Consider the following 9,556-nt stretch of genomic DNA (forward strand, 5'->3'; position numbering starts at 1 on the left):
CTCACTTAAAAAAAAAGTTTTTTTGAAGTGCATAGTCCTATTTATAGGTTATGAATTACATCATGTGTCTCGCTAGCCAATCACAGTGCTGAATAGAGTCAGCCAATAGAGTCAGCCAATCACAGTACAGCTAGGGGTGTACTAATGTAGAAGGGGTGTACAATGGGTGGCCAGGGGCCACCCATTGTACCCATGATCACATAACTATTGAGATCATGTGTACCGATTTGCGAGAAATTTGGATAAAATCTGAAGGAGTAATATAAAAAAAGATAAGAGCCAGATGGTAAAAATGCAGGGCAAATGAGTCGGCCTGTTAGTGCCACCATGAGGCTGATTTTCAAGTGGCATTTCTTCCTCGGCCTAGTGGGAATGTGCGTGCAAAATTTCACGGAAATTGCATGCTGTGTTCATGATTTAAGGAGTTTTGTTCAAAACGAAGCACTCCTGCAAACCTGCACGCCAATCTTAGCCAATCAGGATAGAATATGAAAAATCTGAAAGACTCTTTTCGTTTAATGCTTATAGAGATACTGTGAGATACTTTGTGGGATTTTTAGACAAAATCTGTAGGAGTACTGTCAAAAAAAAGTTTTGCAAAAAACGGACTGCTGGTGGCGCTATAACAGGCCCATGTGAAACATTTGGGGCAGAGGTTCTGCATCTAGGGAGTGTGTGTGCACAGTTTTGCTGCATCAAGCCAGTGGTGCCGGAGATTAGGTGTTTACATAGTCTCGGCCATGCCTTTCGGCCTGGCAGAGATAATAATAAGCTTTATTTAGCACCTTTCTTAAACAGTGTTATAAAATTAGTACTATAAAAATGGTTCTATACGGTAATGATAATTTAATTATGGTATGGATTGTTTGAAAGGGATTACATTGTGTGAGGTTAACATCCTGATTTACTCAGCTCATACAGGAAAAGGTCATAAGAACAATGGTGAATAATATGCCTAGGTGCTTGTAATGTCAATATTATGCTTAATGTACTGTACTCCATTCACTGAAAACAGATATACTGTATCTATCCAAGACAAGTTCATTTCTGGTGTAACATTCACAGCAATGGGGTTTTCCCTGCACTGAAATATGAGTTAAGTCTTGCATGAGGTAGCCATTCTAACAACACACAAGGTGACAATAGCTATAATTAAAATGTGCTTCAGGAAGTTTGTAAATGACAGGAACAGACAAATTGCACTCAGAGTACTGAGTACTAACAACCGTGCTTGATATTTCATACAGAACTTTTGGCTTGCATGCTTAGACATCTCTGTGGAAGAGATTTAGCGTGAATTGACATTATGTTGGCAGGTTTCCATCAAGCAGTACACAACTGCACTGTTTTTGAATTCATCTCAGAGTTTGTTTGAAGTTAATCAGAATCAGAAAGTATTTATTGGTATGCTATGCTATGCTCACATAGGAATTTGAGATGGTGCATGCATGCAGGGTAATGGTAACTGAAGTTAGTGGAAGTAATGTACTGGTTAACTACAGTAGATAACTCATTCAAATATAAATGTATTTGTAATATATGCATGTGGTGTGTGTGTGTGTGTGTGTGTGTGTGTGTGTGTGTGTGCGCGCGCGTGCGTGCGTGCGTGCGTGCGTGTGTGCGCGCGCGTGTTATTTTTAAATGCCAAGCAATAGGTCATAGTATATGGGGCATTATTTTGTGTATTACTGTTTGCTTTTTACTTCCTGCCTCATTCATTCAGTTAAAAGTGTGAGTGGATAGCAGCGTCTTAACCACAGGGAAATTAGGTTAAGAGGTGGAAGGGGTGTGTGTGTGTGTGTGTGTGTGTGTGTGTGTGTGTGTGTGTGTGTGTGTGTGTGTGTGTGTGTGTGTGTGTGTGTGTGTGTTAGGTGGGGGGGTGTGCAGGGGGTGGAGACATAGCAGCAGAGGTGCGGCATTACTGGAAGCAGGTGCCTAAACAGGTCTGGCTTGCCTTTTCCAGGGCATGGTTGGTTAACACTGAAAGGCAAAAGACTGGACGCCTCGTGGACGTACCACCGTTACATTACACACAAGACTATACTATGCATCATTTAGACCAGTGCTTCCCAAACAGTGGGTCAGGAGGACCCATTTGGGGGTCACAGACCCATTTGTATGGGTCGCGAGTATATCTTCTTTTTTTGCACTTCATACACATTTTTTCCATTATTATTTCAAAGGATTTTTTTTTTAATTACAATTATTTATCAAAAGAATTTCCAAAATGAAAAAAAAAAAAAAAAAAAAAATGAATAGTGAAAATTGCCGATCTGCAAGCTCACAACGTGTAACATCGCGACGTGTTGTGAGCTTGTAGATCGACTATTTTTCATATTAAATAGTGCTTAAGTGGTTAATTCATGATGGATTTTTTAGATCCCGGTAAGACACCAAATGTATCTTCTAGGTCTCAGCTGAAAATGCAACGCACATATAAACACACAAAAGACATAATTCTCGCCTAAACGACTTCTCATAACATCACTCCTCCACAGGCTGCAAGTTACGACCTACTGTGACCGGTGAACAGTTACTGCTTTCTGCTCATAAGGAGGTGGTTGTCAATCCTCTACATTGAGGTTAAATCACGGTTGATTGTGGTTCATCTGACAGGAAGCTGCACAGAGCATTTCACCTCAGTCTCCTGATACAAGAGAAAACAAGATGCTCCATTGTAGAACGTCACTGTGTTCCTAGGTAATGACGCCCCTGGACGCATTGCTTGTAAAACCTGCCATGGAGAAAAGTAGCCTACTGCTTATTAGGTCTCAAAAGGAGAACAATTATGATCAAGGGATGGTTTTATATGAATATTCCTGATACAAATGAGCACTGCACATTGTGCACAACAGATCCCCAACTAAGCATAATTTTTAAAGGTACTGTGCGCAAGTATAATGGAAAATGCAGTATCTGGAATAGTATGCCAAGTACAGTATATATATATATATATATATATATATATATATATATATATATATATATATATATATATATATATATATATATATATATATATATATACACATACACACATACCAATGCGCATCACAAGCCCTTAAAACACAATAACTTATTTCATGATTGTTGTCCACTTGTCCAGGGACTTTTGCTTCATTCTGACAGTGAAGTGCAGAGAGACACTAAGGACACAGAAGGGGATAATGCACGCTATGCAGCCCTCACATCTAGAGTATGGAGTATGGAGATCGCTGATGTCATCTCTATATGCCCATATATGGGTATATCCATATATGGAGATCTCTGTATCCGTCAGTAATTGACCCTTGTATGCCCATATATGGAGATCTCTGATGTCATCAGTATATACCCATATATGTGCAGGCCCTTGTTATACCCATATATGGAGCTGACTGATTAGTTTGCGCATGATGCCATGATGATGACACATTGAGGTTAGACAACATTAACACACTCCATATTTGGGTGTAGCTGCCTTATATGGTCATGGCTTAGTCATGGTGACATGAGCGTGACGACGTAGTGACATGAGCGTGACGACGTAGTGACATGAGCGTGACGTCAGAGGTCCGCCCGCCCGCCAGCCAGCCAGCCCATCCTCCCGTAAGCCAATTTTAATATAGGCAAGGATACAAGTGGACCTGAACAAAGTGGTGTTAGAATGCATTAACTAATCTGGTGTAGCCAAGGAGCCCAACATTTTTAGCGGCCCAGGTATAGAGGTAGCCCTCTATACCTGGCTTTTGCGTCAACGTTCTGATTGGTCAGACACGTCAACAAAGTGATTGGTCAAGCTTCACGTGACACGTGGCTATAAACACATTATAAACACTTATTGATGACAAAATGTATCAAAGGCGCCGCTACCTTCACACAGGTGTGATTTTTTATATGAAGATCGGTTTGACAAAAACTGAGAAAATTGGATTTTTCACCAGTGTAACAATATCTTTCTCAACATACCTTGCAAAAAGAAGACATAGATTATGACATAATCTATGTCTTCTTTTTACAAGGTATTGTAAAAAAGTATTGTGATTGTTCTGTGGGTGGTACAGTTTTGGGTATAGACATATTTGTCTGCAGGCCCCAGGTTGGGTAGAACTGATGCCCTAGAGGTGAAGATGGAAGCTTATACCCACAGAGGGGTAACTTCATGGTATGGCACTGTCATGACTGTGGGTTTCTCAAGAACTGAAACGCCACTGTAGGCTCAGATTGGTTAGCTTCCCACAGGATGTTGTAGACTGGTACACCCTCAGCACCATACTCTGTTACAAGTAAAAGTGTGGTAATCAAAATTGACTTAAGTAAAAGTATTGGCATCAAAATATACTTAAAGTACCAAAAGTAAAAGTACTATTATATGCAGAATGTCCCGTTTCACAAGGTACCATAGGTCTAAATTTATGAAAAAAACGTTTGATAATAGCAGATCTACAATTTCACAATGCGTTGGCAATGCGATGCATTGTGAGCTTGTAGATCAGCTATTTTCAAATAGTCAAAGTTTTAATACGGCTGAAGTGGATAATGCATGTTTTGTAATAATGATCTAAATCTACAAAGTAACAAGTATCTAAAGTTTTCAAATAATTGTAGTGGGTTAAAGTACAATATTTGCATCTGAGATGTAGTGGAGTAGAAGTAAACGTAATACTACAGTAAAGTAAATGTACCTACTTGAGTAAATGTACTTAGTTACTTTCCACCACTGCTCAGCAGCACCCTCTGCTCTGAAAGTGAAACCAGATATTAGGTCACTAGAGGAGGGAAAGAGAGATAAGGGCACGGTCACACCACACTTTTATTCTACCTATGAGGGCGGATTCTGCCAATGCATTTCAATGGGAATGGAGCGGTTTGCTGCCACCCGCTCCATTCCCATCAAAATGCATTGGCAGAATCCGCCCTAATAGGTAGAATAAAAGAATCAGAATGAATCAGAATCAGAATCAGGTTTATTGTCACATCACAGGTTTACAAGGTAAAAAAGTGGGTGAAATTCGTTTTTGTACATCACTCCCATCGCAAGGTTAGATTGCATAGAAAGAAGAGTGGGTAAAAGTGCGGTGTGACCGTGCTCTTATATAAGGGAGAAGGTAACCATTTCTGTTAAAATGTGTCAGGAACTGGTGTTAGGACCCAAGTGCAGGAACTCAAACTCAGAACTCAAACAAAGGGGCAGGAGATGAAGATCACATAAACTTAACTTTACTTGGTGAAAGACACAGGATAACAGTACTGTGCATACATGGAATATAAAACCTGACACTAACTTAAGATCCAGCACTGAACAAACACACAGACAGAGTCTAAATAGTCACTGGAGCTCATCACCCAACCCGGCTCGGCTGGTCCTCACAGGTGACTGCACTCTCAGTCCAATCAGAGTCTTTGCCTCAGGTAGAAGGGAGAGTAGGAGATTGGCTCAGGGCAGAGCCTTCTATTAGAGAGTTGCGCCAATGAGGGGTCAGAAACAGCGTCGGTCACGTGATTCATGTAGCTGGAAATAGTGACAAGGAGCCGTCGACTTCAATGCATTCCATGAACTTCCGGTTTAGGGATTTGTCACTATTCGCCAATGTATGTGTATGTAGAAGACCTGGCCCGAAGAAGTGAACGGAGTTGGCGTAACTCTCTAATAGATGGCATTGGCTCAGGGGAAATAGGAGCAGGGCAAGGAAGGGGCAGAGGCACACCCAGTGGCTAAACAGTCACATGATGGACACAATAGGGGCCGTGATCGTGACAGTACCTCCTCTCCACGGGACGGCTACCAGACGTTCCTCCAGTCCAATCAGGACAGGCTTCAGAATGACGGGGGTGGGATGCGGAGACCCTCGGGCAGGCAGGGTAGGGTAGACACAAGCGGCAAGGCAGGGAAAGGGACTGAAACCCCCCGGAGTGTTCTTCCACTGCCGGCCATGGGACATAGAAACGGGAGTCCAAATGGCAGGGGAAAGGGGCTAAAACCCCCCGGAGCTTTCTTCCACTGCCAATGGGAGACGGGAGCCGAAGAAGGACAGGGACAAAGTGGCCAGCAAGGGCTCTGGCACGGGTCATCATGACGATGCTCAACGTGGAGCAGAGGGCACAAGCTGGTCAGTCAGGGCAGGAGGGTATAGGGCAGGGTCTCCAGGTCAGAGGAAGACAGGAAGGACAATGTATGATGCTGGACAGCGATGACACTGACGTCACTTGGGGAGCATGGGGAGAAAATGGCCAAAGTGTGCTCTGTTCAGCGCTGGGAGTTCCGCTGGGCCCAATGATGGCTGGATCTTACTGTCAGGAACTGGTGTTAGGACCCAAGTGCAGGAACTCAAACTCAGAACTCAAACAGAGGCAGGAGATGAAGATCACAGAAACTTAACTTTACTTGGTGAAAGACACAGGATAACAGTACTGTGCATACATAGAAGATAAAACCTGACACTAACTTAAGATCCAGCCCTGAACAATTACACAGACAGAGTCTAAATAGTTACTGGGGCTCATCACCCAACCAGGCTCAGCTGGTCCTCACAGGTGACTGCACTCAGGCCAATCAGAGTCTTTGCCTCTTAGGTAGAAGGGAGAGTAGGAGATTGGCTCAGGGGAAATAGGAGCAGGGCAAGGAAGGGGCAGAGGCACACCCAGTGGCTAAACAGTCACATGATGGACACAATAGGGACTGTGATCGTGACAAAATGTTGACCCACTGTAACAGTCTCTCCTTCATTTACTGTAGGATATTAGTTTTTCTCATTTGCCTGAACACATTTTGTCCATTCAGAAGTTACATTTGCAAAACAGTTCACACACAGGCCTAAACGGAAAGTATACGGCAATAGGTGTCCGAAAATGTTCTAATACTCACAAAACAAAGCAAACATTTTCATCAAATAATATAACTTGACAAACTAATGTATTATTTCAACCAACTATTACACAATGGACAATGAAACATTGCTATCAATATGAAACAGTTCAACCATGCCATGTGTTGTTACTTTACTTTAGTATGTGCCAAAAAAGTGTATCACAGCATGAATTCTATTCTTTTCTCCAAAGATGATTTTACTAGAGATAACAAACCCTGCTGCACTCTGCAACTGCACTCGTTTGAAATGCCCTGTTGAAATACAGAACTTCACATTTTGTCAATTTGTTTCTAATGATTATAGGCTACTGCAGGTTCTGATTCATGTCTGATTCATTATGTTTTCCCTTGCAAAGCACTGAGGAAAAAAACCTCCTAGCATACATTCCTGGCTCCTCTGGGTGCCATGTACCTAAAGAAGGGGACAATTCCTCCTTCATCGCCTCTCTTTAGAGGTTGTGTGCCCCTTAAGCTTCAAGCTCCATTATTCTCTAAGAAAAAGGTTAATTAATAAAACAAATGATTCCAGTTGCATGTAGGCTAAATGTATGATAAGCCATTATAAATAATTAATAATTGCTGATTGAAAGGAGTTTCACACAGGTGCACTGGATAATTTCATAATTTATATCAGCTGCGATATGAAAACTGTAATATCAGATTTATTGGATTGCGCGTGCAGAGCTGCCAACTCTCACACAATGAGCGTCAGACACATGCACGCACACACGCTCTTCAAACACACTCACGCGCGCCACACATCCTATTTCTCACGCTGTCTAATCATTATCATCCCTAGGAGAAAACTGCAACATTGTTTTAATTAACCTGGGTTACCCCAATGTTAACTAGTAAAGATACAAAGAAAACATTATAGGTGCGTCTCGCTCTATGTTGAGGGACGCTGTGCGTATTTACGCACGAGGCCTAATCCCATCGATCATTTATATCAGTGGTTCTCAACCAGTGGTCCTTGAGGGGGTTCCAGGCGGTCCTCAGCCAAATGTATAGATAGGAACCAAATTGACCCGTATGTGTCTGTAACTCTGAGAGTGTATGGAACCAAATGGACCCTAATGGGTCCATTTGGTTCCATTTAAGGGTCCATTTGGTTCCATTTGTACACTCTCAGAGTTAAATGAACACTAATGATGATGATACAGTGTAGATTGGGACCCCCAAGAAATCAAAATTGTTGAGTCCCTGCCTGGCATATCTTTTCAAGTGGGGGTCCGTCTGTGGGCTAATATGTGTCAATTTGGGGGTCCTTGGCACGAAAAAGGTTGAAAACCACTGATTTATATCCTCCGAAGTCGTCTAACCATAGAGTGGTCTTATCCAGGGATCCCCAGGTTATGAGGGGATTAAATGGACCCTTTTACAGACAGTTACATCATGTCTGTAACTCTGAGAGTCCTTGAAATTAAATAGTTTGGTCTAAGCTTATTAAAATGAGCGGCACACGCCACCAACAAACACTCCAAGGTTTTGTGAAAAACGTTGCAGCCCTGGTGGAACCGATATATATATATCATATACCATCTCTATAGAGTTAAAAAATATATTTAAAAAAAGTGCAACCCCATTTCTACCTCTGATGACGTCCTTTCATCAAACGCACGCTGTTGTGAAGCGCTCGTAATTCTCATTGGTCAGTTTGGATAAAGGAGGGCGCAGTTGTGGATAGTTTTAGTAACTAAGTAAGTACATGTACTCAAGTACTGTACTTAAGTACCATTTTGAGGTATTTTTGCTTTCTTCTGTATTTACAATTTTCAGCACTTTTACTTCTATACTCCACTACATCTCAGAGGAAAATATTGTACTTTTCCTCCACTACAATTATTTGAAAACTTTAGTTACTAGATTAGTTACTTTGTAGAGATTATTATTACAAAACTAACCTCTTCAGCCCTATATATATTTCGGCCTTTTGAAAATGAGTATTGTGAGCTTGTTGTAGATCTGCTATTTTCAAAAGATTTTTTTATACATTTTGAACTTGTGAAATATTGGATATTCTGCAAATCTGCACAATGGCTACTTTTACTTTTGATACTTTAAGTATGTTTTGATGCCTATACTTTTCTACTTTCACTCAAGTAGCCTACGTTTTGAATACGGGACTTCTACTTGTAACAGAGCACTTCTACATTGGAGTATTCTATATTGATACTTTTACTTAAAGGACAACTTTAGTTTTTTACAACCAAGGTTTATATTTTAGCTTGTAATTAAAGTAAATAGAATATGAGTGTTATTTTTTTTAAATTTACTGCTTTCTACAGTTTTGGCAATTTTTGCGATATTTTTTACAGTGGGCGGGGGCATTCTGTCCGGTGGCTAAATTTGCCTTTTTTACACAATAAAAAAGGTCCTGTGGTCTTTGATGGCCAGATGTGAGTTATTGGGGGCTAGAAGAGCTACTGTAAATAATAATAAAGAAAACACTGGGTTATTGTGTAAAAAAAGACATATTTAGCCACCGGACAGAATGCCCCCGCCCACTGTAAAAAAAGATCGCGAAAATTGCTAAAACTATAGAAAGCAGTACATTTAAACATTTTAACACTCATATTTTATTTACTTTAATTACAATCTAAAACATAAACCTTGGTTGTAAAAAACTAAAGTTGTCCTTTAAGTAAAACATGTGAGTACTTCTTCCACCACTGGAGGCGGGCCTGGCGAGCACCAGGGGGAATTCCC

Source organism: Gymnoscopelus microlampas (assembly GCF_963454915.1).
Source record: "Gymnoscopelus microlampas genome assembly, chromosome: 13".
Lineage (NCBI taxonomy): Eukaryota > Metazoa > Chordata > Actinopteri > Myctophiformes > Myctophidae > Gymnoscopelus > Gymnoscopelus microlampas.